This window comes from Neovison vison, chromosome 1, assembly GCF_020171115.1.
Source record: "Neovison vison isolate M4711 chromosome 1, ASM_NN_V1, whole genome shotgun sequence".
Classification (NCBI taxonomy): domain Eukaryota; kingdom Metazoa; phylum Chordata; class Mammalia; order Carnivora; family Mustelidae; genus Neogale; species Neogale vison.
Genome location: NC_058091.1, coordinates 146889421 through 146909503, shown reverse-complemented (window position 1 = coordinate 146909503; position 20083 = coordinate 146889421). Strand labels below are relative to the sequence as shown.

Below are 20083 nucleotides of genomic sequence, written 5' to 3'. Positions count from 1 at the left end.
GTGTGTGTTCTAAGCTGCACTCGAAGTTCTGGTTCCTAGATTACTCAGGCGTTCTCTACAGGTGGGCAGTTAACCTGTGAAAATCCTGGAAAACACACTGTTCTGTTGACATGATTTCCTTCTAAGGGAAGAAATGTATAATAACTCAGGGTTTGGGGCTTTGTATTACAAGGGTGTGTTGAATTATGAAAATGATACGAGTTCTGTGAAAATTCTGGAAAGTGTCCTTAAGAATTTCCATGTTGCTGCTGTGGCCATTAAAAAAGATGTATTTTCTAAGAGTGTGGTTTTGCTGTTATTTGTGATCTTTGTAATTTTTTTCCGAAGTTGTGCTCGATTACAAACAATTGTTTAAAATAAACTAAGAAGGGAGAGCCTTCGGACGCGCATCTTACTGCTTCTGACATGTCTTCGGCTGAGACATGGTGTTTGGACAGTAGCTGACCTGGAGACGTGGGGTTCCTTTGTAGCCTGATGAAGAACTGAGCCTGTGAGGGACCACGTGGGCGGTCCCAGGTCACCTGCTGCGGAGTCGTGCTCCGTGGGCTCAGGCTCGGTGCTCGCTGCGTTGTCATGTATCCTTCCTGGGTTTCCACATCACCTGCAAGCAGCTGGCGTCCTTTTCTGTGGACCATGTGCATCTTTTCTGTGAAGGGCGTGCGTGTCTCAAGGTTCGTTACCGGTGCACCCTCGTTCTGCGGTGGCCATCATTGTCCGTCAGGGGACCAGTCGGGGCTCATTGCTTCTCTCCTGGATTGTGGTGATCACTTCCCAACTTGCCTCCTTGCTCCCTGGTGTACCCCCTGCTATTCTTTACCTTCCCAGGAGAGAAACCCCTTTGTTTGGCCTCCACCACTCCCATGATTGCTTTGCCTTCATTTCCATCCACGTTTCCTGCTCCTTGTTCCGTCATCCTGGGCTCTAGCCTCAGGAACTACTTGCTCCGTGGATGATGAGGTTTTAAGCCGCCACATTCCCAGGTTATGCTCCCTGCCCCGCTCCCAGGACTGAGTACCTCCCCAGTTCATCCAGTTCTTCCTTCTGGACTCAACTCCCATGTGTTCTTGAGGAAGGCCCTTCCAGACACAGCCTCTCCTTAACACCCTCCTGCCTGCCAGTAAACGACCGAACGTAATGTGCAGGTGAAGAGTGTGGACCGTGGTTCAAACCCCTTCCCTGCCAGCTCCGTGCTTTGTGACGCTGGGAAAGTCACTTCATCTTTCTGTGCTTCAGCTCTGTCAAAGGGAATCACTAACAGTATTTATCTTTTATTTTTATTTTTAATTTTTTTAAAGATTTTATTTATTTATTTGACAGGCAGAGATCACAAGCAGGCAGAGAGGCAGGCAGAGAGAGAAAGGAGGAAGCAGGCTCCCCGCAGAGCAGAGAGCCCGAAGCGGGGCTCGATCCTAGGACCCTGGGACTATGACCTGAGCCGAAGGCAGAGGCTTTAACCCACTGAGCCACCCAGACGCCCCAACAGTATTTATCTTTAAGAATTGTCGTTAGGATTGAATGAGTTAGCCTATGAAAATCAGTCATGAAAGTGCCAGCATGTCAGTCCTATGATTATTTATACTCTAAATCTTACTAGTTTCTATTCAGGTTTAGAAAAAAAAAAAAAAAAAAAAAAGTCTTACTGCGTTTTGATAATCTCACGCTCCTTTCAAAGTGCATGGTATACCGTGGGCACTCAGTAAATGCTGCTGACACCAACGAGCAGATGGAAACGGTCCACAAATGCAGGGCACTCATTCAGTGCTTGTCACGGGACGCCCTGCTATGGTTACAGAAAACGATTTACTTCGTCGCCGTGTGAGATGTCTCTTTTTGGAATGACGTGTCGATATGAACTGGTACTTATCTCCTATTTCACATTTAAGAGCCATTTAGAATTTCGCTTGAAAATTCTGCTCTTTCACGAACAGTTGGAGGGTTGGGCCTCGTTGCCTTTTCAAAGACTGTGTAGACGGGTTGTACGAATCCCGTGTTTAAGTCAATGATATGTCTGTTCTGATGCGTGAAGGGCCTGTCCGTGAAAGCGGTCATTATGTTGGATTATGATGTCAGCCTTCAGGAGTCAAATGCTTATCCTCTGTTTGGGCTTTCCAGAAAGGGGTCGCGATAATCCACATATATTTCTCGACCTCCTCGTTCTACATCGCTGCTTCGGAGTTAATAAACGTCTCAGTGCAGTTTCGCATCAGCACAGAATTCACATGTTGGGGTTCCATTTCCTGTGTTTTTCTTCCGATATGTTTGCACCTGGTATCGTTTCTCCAGAACTATTCACAGCCCAAGGAACGCCGACAAATGAAGAGACTTAATTTCTTTATTGGTACATTTCTGCTTCTTTATTTGTGTCCTTGTAATTGGGCGCGTTTCTTCAGACCGTGATGATCTGGCCTCATTGGAGGGAGGTTGGAAGGAAACAGAGATCCCGAGCAGCTCTGAAAAACGGAACGTCAAGGGGACTGTCTTGCCAAACAATGGTATACGCAGCCAGCATCCTGTAAAGCGCCCGTGGCCACAATGGTGTCATTGACGTCTGCACTGTGTGGACTTGTTCTCGGAGAGGTGCCCTAGAGAAGGCCCGGCGCGGAGGGTGCCGGTGGTGGTGGTGCCTCCGAGACCCTCCGAGTGACCTGAATGAGGCCAGCCAGGAATGAGGACAAGGCCATGAATGACCCTTTTGTTGCACGGTGGAATGAACTGCTCCAAATGTTCTCGTCAGAAAGACTGTTGTTTGGCCAGAGTGGCCATGAGGGAGTCAAGAGTTTTTAGAAAACTTTCATTTAGTGACTAATATTTGGACTCAGTGATGGTATTAAAGACTCTTCTGTATTCAGAAGACCTTAGGTTGTTAAGAAGCCACTGCAGCGATGCTCAATAGTGTTAACGTGGCCTCACTGTTTGCTGTGGCTGTGGGTGGCCAAGTTCTGTCCCCAGGATTTTGTCCCATGATGGGATCTACTTTGCATGCTTACCTGTCCCGTTACACGCTCGTTTTCCCTGCATACGATGGAAATCGCATGTAGGCACATTTTGCTGATTTTCCTAGTAGGTCTGTCTTTATAAATTTACTGGAAAAAAAGGTGGTTTGTTCTCTATTTCTTGTCCGGTTTTCTTAGGAGAGCCCATGCCTTTGGCAATGGTTCTGCCATGATGTCATTGCCTGTGAGCAAGTATAAATTGCTTATTTTATCGGACCAGTTCAGAGAATTTCATTCAAATGAAATCTTTGTTATTTAGCACTTTTCCCCAGAAGTGGGCCATTGACTGGGATTTAACAACTGTTTTGGTGAACGAGTTGTTCTGTTGTAAAAGGATTCCGCACTTAAAGTTTGCTTCTTGGGTTGTGCTATTTTTGTCTTCTGAAAGTTATTTAAGATGAAAAGAATCAGCACCTAACTGTTAGAGGCTTGAAGATTCAAGAGTGATCCCATGATTTCAGGACCGGAGTCTCTACCAGGATCAGTCTTCCCGTGGAGAGCCCCTGAAAGGGTAGATTAGTTTTGATGGAATTGGTATATTCCATGAATGCAAAAAAAAAAAAAAAAGACCAAATGTCGAATGAACTAAGACTACCACAACAAACTGGTGGAGGTAAAAATCAAGAAGTTGCTCGGGGTCTAGGAGGGGATCCTGCTGCTGCCCCCATGGTCCCTAAGCCCAGGCTGGGAGGGGAAAATGTTTTCCTATCCTTGTCTGTTTGAACCCTTTTGGGAAGGCTTTTGAGCCCGTGGGCTCTGGCCACTTCAGAAGACTGTCTGGCTTCTAGCTCGCATCCGAAGCCGGGGTTAGGTTTCCTCCCCTTCCTCCTCCTGCTCCTTCCTTCCGGGATTTATGGAGTGGCTAATGAGAGTCTCCCTGCCCTGAGGTCCTTCTCTTAAGGTAGCCAAGGGGAGGGAAGCCCTTTCCCTTTTAGGAATCCTGCCTGATCCTTTTCTGGGTGTAGTTCGATTTGTGTCATGGAGTCTGTCCGGCTGTGTGGTGTGTCTCCCATAGGGGATCTTTCAAGATGTTCTTCCTTGAGGAGAACAGCAGGTCTGAGCCGCGGGCTTGGGGCCTTTCGGACTGTGCATGCCCACTGCTGGTGAAGCCACCGAGCGGAGGTTTTTGCTGTCACCAGAGTCAGGTCTGGGTTGGGCTGGGAATGTCGGTGGCCAGGCTCAGGGCGCTGGAACAGGCAGAGGGTGGGGATGGAGCGGCTTTGGGTCTTGCGCCTGTTATGTACCCTTGTTATACCTCGATAACTCATGTCGTAGGGGTTTTCATAAAGGCCAACGAGGTCGGGTGGAAAGTACTCCTTGCGCAGTCATTTTCAGACGTACAATCAGGCAACAGTGGAGGTGGTCCTGATGGGGACTGTGGACACCCCCTTCCGGCTGTCCAGGATCCTAGCATCAGGTCCGTTTTGCCCGGATTGTTCGGCAACCTGATGGGAACTGTCTACTTCGTCTTCTGCTTGGTTCATTATGACTCTCTCCTCCTCATAAATTCATTCCTTATATTATTTTTATGATGTTTTCTTTAGCCTTGTCGCAGTCACAGACGAAGTTCTAAGTAGAACTAAAATGGAGATTTGATGGAGTGTCTGAATCTGACCCCCACCCCGCCCCCCCAGTTAACCCAGGTGGGCCCGTCTTCCTTAGGACTGCCGTTTAGTTTTCAAGTTTCTCTTGACTTCTGAAGCCCATTTCCTTTAAAATCTGTGTTTAGTGTGTGGCTCAATGTCTTTTTGAAATGATTGCTGTTTTTGCACTGGTGTGTATATCCCAGCATTTTGAGTCTAGAATACTGATTATCTGACAAATCCTCTACTTGTAGGATTTTGCAGATAACCAAGAACAGTCCATTAGAATGTATTGCTTTTGGCTGGAGGCCCAGCCTGTTGGCTCGTTCGTGTAGGGTGTGCTATTTAAAGAGGCCGAAGACCAGAGGTTCAATTCCCAGATGGGCCAATTAGTGGAGCTTTGTTCCACAACATCAGGTTGAACCTCAAACCCCAGCCATCTGTCTTTGACAGGCAGGCCTGGCCACGAGGGGCGTGCATCACAACGGCCAGTCTGGATCGGCCGCTCGATCCGAGGAGAGGTCCCGTTGCCTCCTGTGTGCAGGCTGGTGGGTCATTAGAGTCCGGCTACGGGGAGTGCTGGAGAAGACTGGCCGGGAAGCTGTGAAGATGCTGAGTCAGCAGTGTGAAGGGCTAGACCAGATTCTGCAAGTCAGGAACGTTGGGAAGTTCTCAGGATGTCTTAGTTCTGACCTTGTATTTGTTGTGAATGAGCCTGCCGTGCCAGATCGGGGAGGAGTACCGAAAGGAAGGAGTATGGCCGCTGGCTCATGAACTTAGGTCTTAAAAGAAGGTGGACCAAAGACAGGGGATGGACGGTCAAGGGGCCCGGCAGTAAGCATAGCCTCTCCCATTTACAGCTCTGTCCTAAGCACTCTTGTTTGACCTCACTGTGACTTTATGAGGCCAATGCAATCATCACCATTTCACAGATGAGCAAACTGAGGCGTTGGACTTGGAGATTTTCCTGTGAGTCATGGAGCTAGCTCAGTAGCCGAAGGGGGAGGCAGAGCGAGGAGGTCTGCTTCGGGAGGGATCCGAGACCCGCAGAGGATGCGACGCACAGTAAAAAGGTGGTTAACAGAGGTGTCCGGAGCCAGCAGAGAGGACCGTCGCCAGCTCTGAATGGCTCCAGTGAAGGACAGCGATACACCATCAGCTTTCTGCTCCTAGGGTCTGTCTTTTATACACATCCGAAGAAACCCAGAACAGTAAAAGTGTGTTGGGGGAGTATTCAGGAAGATTTAGTTTTTCTAAATGAGTTTGAGCCTCCCAGCCTAACGGAAGTCCTTCCCAGGGCCCTGAGGACACTTTGGACAGAGGTCATTGTACCGTGTTCATGATCTTTGAGGAAGTGCCGAGAAGAGAAAGGACACCGGGAAGGTGGGGGAGGGCGGATGTGTGGCTTGGTGTGGAGAAGCGGGGAAGTTCTCCTTAGAGGGAGCTGATGTCTGCAAACAGATCCGTCTGTAGATCCCGCTGTGTCTCTGCGCTTGCTCCGAATGAGCCTGTGCCATAAAGCTGGAATGCGAAAGAGGATCCTACATGGGGACAAAGTGTAATTGTCTCATGTTCAAGTACGTTTTTTCTGGTCAGCGAGCAACCCATATTTGGAGGAGTTCGGGTATCGGGTGGGTGGACTTGGGTGTGGGGACGCCTCAGCCAGGGGGATCAGACACCCTTAAGCTCTCTTCCCACGACATGGTGTATATGAGACTAGACCGGAGGCTTCTTTGGCTCTTCGGTTTTCCATCTGTGAGGAGGTCGTTTAATCTCCCTTCCAGAAGAGGAAACTCTAGGGAGGAGGACACAGTGGCTTTCTCCAGTCCAGTCCATGGTGTTGGGGTCAGAGGCAGCTGGAGGGCTTGGCTGTGCGCTCATCCGACCACAGCCCCTGTGGGCACCGGGCCACAGCGGGGACAGTCTCCGGGAGGCAGTGTGAGCTGCGCAGGGGTGAGGCCTACCTGGATTTGCATCCCAGCTTTGCCTTGTGACCTTGGACGGCTGCATGGATGGCTGCTCTGAAGAAAGGCCTTGCGGTGAGGACCATCGCCGGCGCGTCTTCTCCGCTGTGCAGGCAGGCCTGACGCCATCCTTCAGCATCTCTCGACTCAACATCAAGAAGTGGCATTTTGGGACGCCTGGGTGGCGCAGTTGGTTAAACGACTGCCTCCGGCTCAGGGCGTGATCCTGGAGTCCCGGGATCGAGTCCCACATCAGGCTCCCAGCTCCATGGGGAGTCTGCTTCTCCCTCTGACCTTCTCCTCGCTCATGCTCTCTCTCACTGTCTCTCTCTCTCAAATAAATAAAATAAAATCTTAAAAAAAAAAAAGTGGCATTTTTTGCCTCGCTTTTCTCTGGGGACGATGTGGGATTTTACCAGGGTATTTGTTACGATTTCTGTCTGTGTGAGAATTTTGCATCGTCTCGGGCACGTGGTGCAGGATCCCACCACAGGGCCCCTCGCCACCCTTTCCAGCTCTGAGATCACGGGATTTATTCTTTTTGAGAAAGATGCCTTCCACCTCTCCTCCTCCCGCCTCCAGCGGTTCCCTGGTTACCGTGGGAACCATCCCCTGATAATCCTGTCAGGAAATACGATGTAACTGGGTGTCTAATCTTATTTTCCGGACGTAAAACAAGCACCCAGCTTCCTTCTAAGACTTCTCGAGCAGTTGGGGGCTGAGCACAGCTCCTCCTCATTCTGGTGGTGTCTGAGATCGTGCTTGCGGAGGAATGCCCTTCGCTGGGTGTTTCCCGAACTTAGGATGTTCCCCCCCCCCCCCCGCCATGACCCGTGTGTCGCTGTGAAGTCTCGCCTGCTCTCGTGCTCATTCTGCAGCAGTTGGGGAAATCTGGGGTATTTTTAACTGTAATTTAAAAAAAATGCGGAATTGTGGTTTCTAGAGGATGTCTTTTGCACATAAAGCAGCTATGTTGGCTGTACGTGTGAGGATAGATCAAGTCATATTTATGCTTTTTTTGGGGAAGAGGCTACTTTTGCGAAACCTCTCTTGCTGGCCCAGGAGTGGGGGGACATTGGCCCCTTCCCAGCGGGGCTCCCGTGGGACCACCCATGCTGCCAGCTTCTCCACCGCTCTCTGCCTTGCCCATGAGAACCCGTGTCACCACAACCTCTTGCCCTTGATGTGCCGGTCACCGCAGGCAGCCTGGACACCCAGGGCAGCTGTCATGCCCCTGTCCCAGTCCTCGGGGACTCTTTTCCAACACTGTCCCTGCCCCGGGAAGGTATGGAGCCCACATAGTCCTCAGCGAAATCCCCTGCTTCCCTACTGGGTCTGTGAATGTCCCCTGCCCCGTTCTTGCATGTTTGGAAACCAGATCTCCCCTGGCCATACTGTTTCTCCTGCAGCCCAGCCAGGTGGCTGTGGTTTTCCCTCCTGAACCTTGAACCGTGGTTGGGGATGGGGCAGTGCCCTCGACGCGATCTCTGCCCTCACCCCCCTTCCTCCCAGGAGCCCGTGCTCTGAACCCGGGGTCTCTCCCAGCCCCTCCACCTCCCGCTGACCTCATCTGCCACTGACCTGTTGAAGACCCTTGTTTCTGCACTGTCCCCATCTGAGTCGCCCCCCGCCAGGTCTCCAGGACGCCCCTATTCCTGCTGACCATGTTCCCCACATCTTCCCAGCCTCCCCTCCTGGGAGCTCATCTGCTGCCATCCTCTGCCCGCGCATCCCTGCTCAGGTGTCTGGTGCTGCGACCACCAGGAATCTCGGTGCCTCCCCGGCTCCCTGCTCTGATCCCCTCCTGCCCTGGAGGTCCCTCCAGCCCCGACAGCGCTCACAGCTGTGGGATCGTCCCTTTATTGAACGTACCGCCTCTTTATAGTCCTGCCCTCACCCCATCTCTGGACTCCCGTCCTTCCCAGCTTCACTTCGGGATCCGCCTCTAAAATCCCTACTGAGGTGTGTGTCCTCAGCACCCTTGCCTCTCCCATACGTACTCAGTCATTCTCCCTCGACTCGAACGCAATTCTGGTGAAAGCCGTGTCTCTCCGTGGGCCCTGCACAAGGCCACAACACCATGCCCCTCGTGTCCCTAAGTCCATAAATCCTGGTGGGCCCTGCATGCTGCCCAGCGGCTACTCGACTCCCCGCTCTCTTCCACGACTGTGGTACACTTTGTCCTTGCTCTCCAGATGCCCGTGCTCTCCTTACTTTCAGCTTCCTTCTTCCCTGACGAAACAGACATGGTCAGAAGAGGACATCCTCAGGCTCCGGCCCGCACACCTGCCTCCGCCCGTCTCGGTGCCCGAGCTCCAGCTCCTCGTGCACGACGTCCTCCCTCTGTCTCAGGGACATTGTTCGTGGCATTCCCTCCTCTTCTATAGCATCAGTTTTCTTTACCGCATTCCCACTGGCATGCAAGTTATTGTTTTTCCCATTAAATAAGAACATCGTCTCTCAAGTCTGATTTCCCTTCCAGCCACTGGCTAGTTTCTTTCTTCCCCGTGTCGCAGAAGGGTTTGAGTGGGTTGTTCGTCTTGGTTGTGTCTGAGATCTCCCGCCCTTTCTGGGCTGGACCCGTTACAGTGGGGCGTCTGCCCCTTGCTCAGCCCCCTCCAGCTCTGCTCTCCGCAGCTCGGCGGTGACGTTTCCCTGTTGCTGCCCACGGTCAGGTCCACGGTCAGATCCACAGTCGGGCCCTCGGTCGGGTCCTCGGTCGGGTCCTCGGTCGGGTCCTCGGTCGGGTCCACGGTCGGGTCCACGGTCGGGTCCACGGTCGGGTCCACAGTCAGGCCCTCGGTCGGGTCCACGGTCGGGTCCACAGTCGGGCCCTCGGTCGGGTCCACAGTCCGGTCCTTGGTCGGGTCCACGTCTTCTCTCGGTTTCACTTCACAGCCACATCTAACAGGTCAATTACACTCCTTGAAATATACAGTTTCTACTTCACTGCTTGGGCCCCGCTCCCGGTTTTCCTTTTCCCTCTTGAGCTGGGGTCTCTCAGTCCCCTTTGCTGGTTCCTCATCTCCCCACAGTCTCGTGGAGCGCGTGAGGGCACCTGGTGCTCTGCTCTATGTACGCCCACCCTTCAGAGTCCTCAGTGTGAAGAAAATGTCTGCATTTGTGTCTGTCGCCTCGATCTTTTCCCGCAGGCCGCAGACTCCCGCGGCTGACTGCGTACTGCACGGTTCTGTTTGCACGTGTCTAATAAGCATTTCAAACATCGCCTGTCTGTGGGACCCCTCGAGGAGGCTGATGTGTCTGTTTCCCCAGGTGCTCATTTCTAGGGGACCCCTCCTAGGAGGCTGCTTCTGGGGGGCTTGCACAAGGGTGTGTGTGTGTAAAGGAGCTTCTAGAGGCAAAGGGAGGGGAGAGAAGGCAGTCTGGGGCTGAAATTGCCTGATCTTAATCAGTACTTAAAATGGCCGAGGGGTGCTCGTGGTTGTGCGGGGAGGGGCGCAGAGGGGTGTAGGGGGTCAGACGGACTAGGGAAAGGCAGATCATGGCCAAACCAAGAGCTGGTGATACCTTTTCTGAGTGGATTTTGAGAAAGTATCCTGTCCACTCTTTGATTATAAATTCAGGAATGCCGGAATAAGAATCATCTGCTTGCATTTAAAACAACAACAAAACCAACCAACCAAAGAAACCTGTGCCACATCCAAGAGGGAAGTCCTGTTGTCCTCTGATCTCCAACCTGCTGGTTCCCACAGTCTTCCCATCTTTCCCGTCTTGGTGAACGGCATTCCCTTCTTCCATGTACCAAGGACAACATGTCTGGGGTCATTTTTCAGTTATCTTTCTGTCATCCCCTTAACAAATCCTGTAGGCACTACTTTCCACCTGTGTTCAGAATCCAGTTCTTACCACCTGTCCTGCCCTGGTCCAAGCTGCCATGATTTTTTTTCCCCCTGGAATTAGTGGCGTGTCCTTTTACATGCCTTATCCCCCTCAGTGCTCAGATCGTGTGGCTCCCCTTCCCATCTCTGTCAGACTGGCAGCGAAGTCATCACTCTGCTGACCTGCAAGGGGTTATGCGGCCCCCCAGGACCTTCTGACCGCATCCCCCCTTTCTTCTTGGCTTGCTCCGCGCCCATCCTTGCTCTCTCTCCGTAGAGTCTCCGGTGGCTTCCATGGCAGAGCATTCGCATCGGCTGTTGCCTCCGCCTGGAACTCCCTTTCATTTCCAGCCACAAACCTGTGTGGATCGCCCCCTCCTTCCTTTGGGTCTTGCCTCAAACGTCGCCTTTTCAGAGGGACTTCACTGACCCCCAGGTTCACGTTGAACACCTCCAACCCATTCTGCCTCCTCTTTCAATGTGATTAGTTCCTTAGCGTTTAGCATCATCTCACGGACTGTTTTGCTTATCTTGTTTCATGTCTCTCCTCTCTCCTGCTAGAGGGTAAGTTCCAGGAGGCCAGAGGTCTCTGGTCTTCTCACTGCTTATTCCCAGACCCCGGACATAGGCTGTTTCATGGTAGAGCCTTATACATATTTGTTAAGGAGAAGAATGACTATTTCTTTTTTTTTTTTTCCTTTTTTAAGATTTTATTTATTTATTTGAGAGAGAGCACAAGCAGGGGGAGCCAAGGAGGGAGAGGGAGACGGCAGGCTTTCCACTGAGCAGGGGGCCCAGCCGATGTGGGGCTCGATCCCAGGACCCTGCTATCATGACCTGAGCTAAAGGCAGATGCTTCACTGACTGAGCCACCCAGGCACTCCAAGAATGCCTATTCTTGCGGCATTAAAAAAAGAAAGAAAAAGAAAAAATATATATATAATTTATTTATTTGAAAGTGGGATCAAGCATGGGGGTAGAAGCAGAGAGAGAGGGAGACAAGCAGGCTCTGAGCTGAACACAGGTCCCAGTGCGGGGCTCGATCTCACGACCCTGAGATCATGACCTGACCCCAAACCAGGAGTCCGCGCTTTGTCTGAGCCACCCAGGCGCCCTCCCCTTGGTGCATTCTTTTAGCTTAAAGTTATGGTAAGTCTGTTTGCCACAAATCTCTAATAAAGCCAATTATTTTATTTCGTGTTTCCTCTGAAGTGTATTTACTACATGTGTCACCCTGATTTAAGACCATAATAACAGGAAAGGCAGACAATGCAAATAGAACTCCGAGAGGTGGTTTCATTTAAGGGAGTCCCATTCGTGCTACAGGGTCTCTCCGTACGTTTGGAAACGTGTCAGTTTATTTATTTATGTGTTTCCTGCCTGATAACAGAAGCCAAACAAAAACAGTTAAAAAGGGACTGATTGGAAATGGGGTGCTGTAAGGGTGTTGCAGTCTGGGGCGCTGTTTCGAATGCTGGCTGGCTTGAGTAGCATGTACATGGTTTATGTGACTGTTCTCCTTTCTAAGAAGCACTGCACAGAAGCCTGCCCTGTTGTGTTTAGTACTGTAGTTCTGCCTCCCTTGTTTGGGCCATAGGGTCTCTAGCCCTCCAGTTGGGATCTGATTTATATTCCAAGGCCAAAAAGCTATTGAGTGTTTGGCAACTTCTTGATTCAAGTCAAATTAATCATTCACCCATTTGGTACTTTACTAGAAGTCCACAGATTCTCTGCCCTCTTGCTTGCTGCAGAGGCTAGAGCCTGTTCTGGAGCCTTCTGGTCTCTCTTAGTCACTCAGTCCACCAGCGTGAAGATTCAGGGCAAGATTGCTTGATTGATTGATTGATGTTTTCTTTATTTATTTGAGAGAGAGAGAGAGAGAGAGCAAAGCAAGGAGAGCAGCAGGCAGAGGGAGCTGGAGAAGCAGGCTCCCCACCGAGGAGGGAGCCGGACCCGGGACTCGATCCCAGGACCCTGGGTCATGACCTAAGCCAAAGGCAGACGCTTAACCAACTGAGCCACCCAGGCGCCCCTCAGAGCAAATTTTAAAAAACGCATCACTGCTTTAAAAAACACTGCTATCTGGCTCAGTGGTGGAGTGTGTGACTCTTGATCTTGGGGTTGTGAGTTGGGTGTAGATAGAGATGGCTCAAAAATCTTAAACACACACACACACATTTTAGAAGTGAATATACTTTAAAGATTTTAGTTATTTATTTGACAGACAGAGATCACAAATAGGCAGAGAGGCAGGCAGAGAAAGAGATGGAAGAAGGCTCCCTGCTGAGCAGAGAGCCCGATGTGGGGCTCGATCCCAGGACCCTGAGATCATGACCTGAGCTGAAAGCAGAGGCTTAACCCACTGAGCCACCCAGGTGTCCCCAGAAGTGAATATACTTTAAAAATTAACATTTTCTGGGGATACAATTCAAATTTTTTTTTAACATTTTATTTTACAATTATTTTGGGTTTGTGAAGCTCAGAGCATTCCCACGGGCCCTTTCCCTGACTTTCCCTGTTGTCGGCAGCTCATTGAACTGGGGTGAATTTACCAAAACCAAGAAATTAGCACTAGTGCAGTAATGTTAATGAGACCAGATTTTATTTGGAGTTTTACTTGTTTTTCCATGACTGTCCTTTTTTGAATTCCAGGATCCAGTCCAGGATCCCGTGTTTCACTTGGTCGTTAGTCCTCTAGTCACGTGCAGTCAACAGTGACGTTTTTGCGGATGGGGAAGGGGGTTAAGTTAATGCTGTCTTGATGTCATGACAACGTGTGGGTTTAAAGCTGCTGGAATGTTGGGTGGCTGGGACTTCGGAGATGCTCCCATCTGGGGGGTCTGGGGTGGCCCCGTAGGCTGAGTTTGGCTAATTAGCTGTCAAAAAGTAACAATTAGATTTTCCAGAAAAAAAAACAAAAAATCTGTATTTTTGGCTCCTCTTTAAGAAATCGGCAGGTCCTGCTGCCCTAGGTCTGTTCATTCGCTGGGAGGATCCTGTGGCCCAAGGGGGTGCTGTCCCTTCTCTTTGAGCAGGTGTGTCCCGGTTCACATCGGATCATGCCCCTCACCTTCTAGACGCAGCTGCCCCGGTCGGGGGACGGGGTGCCGCAGCCAGCCTGGCTTCGCTCTGCACAGATGCTGGCAGACAGAGGGTGCAGGAGCTCCGTCCCCCTGCTTGTCCCCGTGTATCTTTGCTGTGTTGCACCCACACTGGGGTCTGCCGCACAGTTCCCCAAAATGGCATCTGGTTTGCAGTTACTTCCCATTCCCCTGCACGTGCTTCTCTAAAACAGCCCATGAGTTGCTCACTGGGGAGCCAGATTCACAGCTTCTCTTGAGAAGTCGGAGCCTCTGGGGCTGTGCTCCACCTGCAGGGTCTCCTGCCATCCCCTTGGATGGGCACTGGCTCCTCCTGCCCTGTAAGCCCACTCGTGGGGCTGGTCCCTGAGGCGTTTGGTTCGCAGTGCTGCCCGAAGTCAGTAGGTTGGGGGTCAGGGAGCCCCAGTGTTTCCATCCTGTGTTTCTTTCTTTCTTTTTTTTTTTAAAGATTTTATTTATTTATTTGACAGAGAGATCACAAGTAGGCAGAGAGGCAGGCAGAGAGAGAGAGGAGAAAGCAGGCTCCCTGCTGAGCAGAGAGCCCGATGCCGGGCTCGATCCTAGGACCCTGGGACCATGACCTGAGCTGAAGGCAGAGGCTTAACCCACTGAGCCACCCAGGTGCCCCTGTCCTGTGTTTCCTGATATTGTTTTGACAACACAGTTACTGAAATACCTCCATGTTATGGAGGAAAAGGGACATCAGGACGGGGGCTTGTGACAGAATTAGAGGGGAGGGGGCGGAAAGTCCGCCGTCCTGTCCTCTCTTCTGCGCCCCACCCTCAGCTCCTGACTGTGCCGTCCATTCCCGTCTGCGTAACCTCGGGCTTGAGGGTGGATGGGGTTCCGTGTGTTCTCCACAGCTCAGAGCGCTGTATTTAGAGAATTACCTGGAAGTGATGACTTTCAGGTAGTCCCTGATTGGTATCCTTGTGATCTCATCCCAGGGAAGTGGGTGAGGGACAGCGAGGAGAGGAGCGCACTCCCTTTCCGGATCATTGTAGGAACAGAGATCGATGATTCAAGGGGCATTGGACACGTGTGGGACTCCGGGGTTGTAATGTGTGTGGCCAGCCTGGTCGCTCTGGTCATTCACAGCTGCCCAGCCAGGTGCTGGTCTGAGCTGAGGTGTGCTGTAAAGGGAAAGAACATGCTGGATTTCAGAGGCTTGCTATGCAAGAAAGAGCGTGAAATGTCTCACTAATAATTTTCGTGTTGGGGGCACCTGGGAGGCTCCGTCATTTAAGCATCTGCCTTCAGCTCAGGTCATGATCTCAGGGTCCTGGGATCGAGCCCCACGTTCAGCTCTCTGCTCGGCGGGGAGCCTGCTTCTCCCTCTCCCACTCCCCCCCCCCACTTGTGTTAGCACACACGTGCTCTCTCTCCCCCTCTCAAATAAATAAATATAATTTTCATGTTGGTTACATGCTTAATGGATAATGTTTTGGATATATTTGGTTAAGTGAAATAACTTCTTAAAGTTGCTTCCATCTTTGTTTTCTTAACTCTTTAAAAATGTGGCCACAAGAAAATTCAAGCCGACACAATTCATCTCTTTCCATCAGACAGAGCCGCTCTGGACTCTGCTGGATTTGATGGTGAGAAGGGGCGTGCCGCCTGTTTTCCAGGCCTTGCTGAGAACAAATGTGACAGACCATGAGTGGTGAATTGTTTTTACAGCCCTTGGCTTTAATCAAGTTTCTGCTTCATTAACGTATGATACTGTTGCATTAGTGGTACAGCAGTGTAATCCAAGATCCTCTCATCGACTTTGGGGTCACTTAATTTTCCTCCCTGAGCCTCAGATCCCTGCCCTGTAAGATAGGGACAGTGGCAATCCACAGTATTGACTGAAGACTGGGGAGAGTAACATGTGAAAGGTCCAGAGTTATGTTGACAACATACTGAGTACAGTAAATTATGTTTACTTTTAATTATCATTCCTGGTAGTAGGAAAAAAATATCATGGATTGCTTCTGTGTGTCAGGAATAAGGCTGGCCCAAAATGTCAGATGAAGGCACCTCTGCTTTGTGACATGATGCTTTCTGCTAGAAAACATGAATAAATGTTTTGTTTTTTGTTTTTGTTTTTGTTTTTTTTCTATTAACTACTTGGGAATACATGACAGAGATCCTTATTCCCAGCACTTCAGTCTTTTCTGTTTGGGACTCAGTAATGATGGAAACCCAGCAGTAGATTAAATGACAGATAGGCTGTTATGGAAAATACTTGACCCCTTGACTGTTGGCAGATGCTGGAAATGTGTCAGGGGAGGCAGCATGACGTAGTCTGTCTGTTTCTGCAGAGATGATCCCAGGGAATGGCACCTGGCTGGGTGAGGACGAGCACAGGACCCAGAACCCTGCTGTGGGAAGGTCTGACCTGCTCTTTGACCCGTCCCTTTGTGGTTTTCAGGCACACACAGGGGGCACTTTGTGATTGATTGATTGATTGATTGATTTTTAAGGGAACTCTAAGTATTCCATGTCTTCAAGCCATGCCATGTGCCTTGGGAAACTTACCCAACTAAGTAGGTAATGAATGTGTGTAACCCTAGGGAACATCTGTACGGAATTCAAGTGGCTGGAGAAACCCTGAGTGAGGACAGGGCACCAGGAACAGTTGGTAGTTTAGTGGGTCTTTCTTCCTTTTCCTTTGGTCATAAAGAAGTCACAACCCAGAAGCTAGGAGTTTGAGACTGGTAAGACCCTCAGATAAGGATGCATAGATTGGAAATGTGTTTTGTTTTGTTTTTCTGAGAGCTTGTCTCTTTTCCTCTTAAATGTATTAAAGACACTACGTTCATTGTTCTCTGGCTGACACCCATGTCTCCTGTGCTACAGCTAGAAGGCAAGTTTTGAATTTCCAACTTTAGGCAGTTGGACTTTGCTTGGCAGTGACTTTTCAAGCGACTGCTAGAACTCCTTGTTGCTCGAGTGCTCAGGAGCTATGGACAGGCTTATAACATGCAAATTCCTCAGCTAGGACATGTAGACCTGCTTTGCAAGCTAAAACTCCTTTGTAACGTGGAAGCTCTTGTTACGAACCTGGTCATGGCCAGTGGCCATGAAGTTCGCTGGAATCGCCCACGCAGCCCAGCCAGCCCTCCTGCATCGTGCGTGTGGGCGATGCTTCCTGGCGGTTCTCACGCTCCCCCCCCACCCCCGCCCCGATCTTAGCCAGCGTCCTGTGGCCATCAGGAGCCTGATGCCCCCCAACCACACATTCAGGTTGTTCTTGTGTTAAGTAATGTATCCTGTTATGACTATATATATAATAATAGTGATCACAGAAACTAACACCCTGTTGCTTCCTGGGTGCTGGATACTCCCGTAGCTGATTTGTTCTCTTCCAGCCTCTCAGGCCTGGAGCACGGGTGTTGGTATTGTCCCCATTATGCAGATGAGACAGCTGAGGTGCAGAGAAGCTGTGTGCTTTGCGGGTTCTCAGGCGTGGGTCTGTGGGAACCTAGCTGAGGCAGAGAGCAGCTCCCGCTGGCTTCGTGAGCTCTGCTTCTGTTGTTTTCCTTCTCACCTGCCACACGTCTGAGTATTTCTACGCTTCACGTGCAGGCTCTAGCTCTGAAGTGACGTTTTCATTAAGGACTGAGGCGACTCTCTCGTGTGCTTTTATCTCTCCTGATCGGAGCCGACTGAAACATGGCTTGCCTGTCTCTACAGTTTAGCCCTATACAATGTATTTTTTCCTGGTTATTCTTTGTGCATCGATCTCGATGTTTCAGACTTTGTCAGGACTTCTGATGTGGGGCATTTTGTATGCTTCTCTCGAATTTTCCAAAAACACTTGGTATTGTGGCAGGGGAAAACATGGAAGAAATAGGGGTAGAGCCTTGGGGGCAGAAACCCTTGGTTGGCCGACTGGCCCCTCACCACCCTGTGCCGTATCCTATGGAGCGGAGATTAGGCTGCAAGTGCTTCTTGACCACGGGCGGTTCCGTAATCAAGCGTTCATCTGGGATGTCTAGAGACGTTTGTGATGGTTATTGCTGCGGGTCGGGTGGGCTGCTGCTGGCGTCTGTGGGGAGCGGCCAGGGCTGCTGGTGGACATCTGTAATGCACACGACAGTCCTCCCAGCGAGGAATTACCTGGCTGCGCTGTTAGTAGGGCTGAGGCTGAGACTCCCGAGCCCAGGGACATCCTCACGGTGCATTCTAACCCATTACACACCAGTGAAGGAACACGGAGGTTTTCTGCGAAAGTTCTGTCTTTCTGATTCAGGAGCTGTCCCTTCCTGTGTTCAGGTGTTTTGCCTCCCACATGGGCTTAAACCTGTAGATAGGGGCGTCCACCTTGTGACTAGGGGCTAACAAAGGTGAAGATCAAAATGAACACACTAAGGATGGTGGAAAGAAAAGATGAAAAGTGATTGGGTTTTCTCTTCTTTGTAGCCACACGTGTTCCTAACTGAGTACCATAGGAACTTGACTGAGGAAGGACCTGAACCCAAAGTCTCAGCTCATCAAGAAGCTCTACTCCACATTTCCTCTGCATTTCTGGGGACATAGTTCACTGCGTAGGGAGGAGACTCTAATATCATTGCAGACTTTTAGTCATTTTAAAGTTCCCCCTTACCCTGAGATCTGACCCCTGAAGTTTCCACATATAGACCTAGTCTTATGCTTGGCTGAAATTTAGCTCATCAGACACTCTCCCACATCCCCAGAGATGTCCGTGGGAAGCTATCTTGATAAAGCTGGCAAGTCCACTGACAGACAACCACTTAGAAATATTCTGGAGGGGTGCGGATCTAGAACATAGTGCCTTCTCCTTGGACCAGAGTTCCAAGTTGCAAAGCTGTTCATAAGAGGGTGTCGCCACTAAGGCCCTGAGCCCTGTGGGTTCTTACATAGAATTCAGAATTGGTGCAGATATCCTAGAGGCTCTCATGTTATGGTCTACATAGATGAGCCAATGAAGGAGCTTTTAATGGTCTGAGCGCCCCTATTCTGTTGTCCGTCATATGGACAAGATGCCAGGAATACTGCCTTCTGCTTCATTACCTTTGCTTTCTGTCCAGTCAGCAGATTAAATGCTTCAAAACCTTTCTGAGGAAACATCTCGACTTGTCTTTTCCTCCTTGGCTTTCTGTGCAATGTGGGATGCTGCTTTGGCTGAAAAAAAAAAAAAATATATATATATATATATATATAAAATTAAAATATATATATTTTAAAAATTAAAATATATTCTAAAAATTAAAAAAATATATATATATATTTTAATTTTTAGAAATTAGGGTAAAAACACATAACTTAACCATACAAGCCACTTTTAAGTATACAGTTCAATGGTAACTATGTCCACGTTTTCGTGCAGTGGGTCTCTAGAATTTTTTTCTAGAAGTTTCTAGAACTTTTTGGGTTTGTTTGCTGACTATCTTTCCTGGTGGTGTGGGGTAAGACGTATGTTTACTGTATGCCTGTGCATTTATCATTTGCCCTGTTGCCTCCTACAGAACACTTCTCCTGAGGCATCTAGTCCAGGGAGGAGGCTCTCCTGGGCAGACGTCCCCCTGCAACACTGCTGGGCCAGCGGCTTGGCGAGTGTGCTCAAGTTGTCCTCATCTTGACACACGAGGTGGGAGTCTGAGCAGACGTGGGGTTTGAAAAAACAGAGATTTGCTTTAATAAGATGTGTCAAGTGGCCAGCAAGTCTTCTTGGCTGATAGGATATAAGCCTCACCAAAGAACTCTGCTGAAAAGCTTCTCTGTTGAGTACCAGGTCCAGCGCGGAACGATGGACAGGGTTGTTTTTCCTGGCACCTCTCCCTTCCCCAGATCCCATATGGTGGCTCCCTTAGTTCTCAGCACCTCCTGGCAGCCCCTGCCTTGTCTTGCTGGGGCGGAATCACAGGTGTCGGGTGCTGTTTAATTTTGAGTTCATGGGGCTTTCTGCTACTGGGCTCTCGTGGTTTCTTGACTTCATGAATTAGTCATCAGGCAGGCGCCCTGGCAGGCTCTGGTCTGTCCAGCTGACCTTTCTATGGAAGGATGCTCCTTGTGCATGTAGGAAGCGGTGGTGGGAAAGCCTGGATTCTCTTCAGGGCCCTTCATAACCTTTTCTTCCCTTCCAACTCTTACCTGTGCAGGCGGCTTCACGCCTTACTGGGGAACGTGGGATTCAGATGGGATGTTCTCTCGGACTGGGCTGGAGGAGGCTGTGTTTTGAGACGGCAAACGCTGTAGAGCCTGTAGGAGTTGAAGAAAGTCAGTTATCGGATGACTTTTCCCCAGGAGGGCCGACCTCGAGAATCAAGGAAATTAAATTGGGTAATTGGGATTTCCTGACTGAGGCGATACAGTCAGGTTCTGTTTCTTTTTAACAGCTGGGAAAGTGCTTTGGAAATTTCAGCTTCACAAATAAGTAGCACGGAACTCAAAACAGTCTAAGAGCCTGTAGATATTCATGGTGTTACTGTTCTGGTTATTTAATGTTTACTGTGCCCACCCGGAGAAGCTTTTGCTTATTGTCCATCCTGAGCAGGGGTGAATTCCCCAGTTCAAGGTAAACAACGTGTAATTATGTGGTTAATGAAGTAAATAGCTCCAAAAACTTCTTGAAGTTTGAATTGCTTTTCTAAC

General features: G+C 49.9%; 1 protein-coding gene across 7 annotated transcripts in view; it reads left to right on the top strand.

The window, feature by feature from the left end:
- Positions 1 to 20083, top strand: part of CARMIL1 (capping protein regulator and myosin 1 linker 1) — a 299080-nt gene that overhangs the window by 48806 nt on the left and 230191 nt on the right. The window lies entirely within an intron of this gene.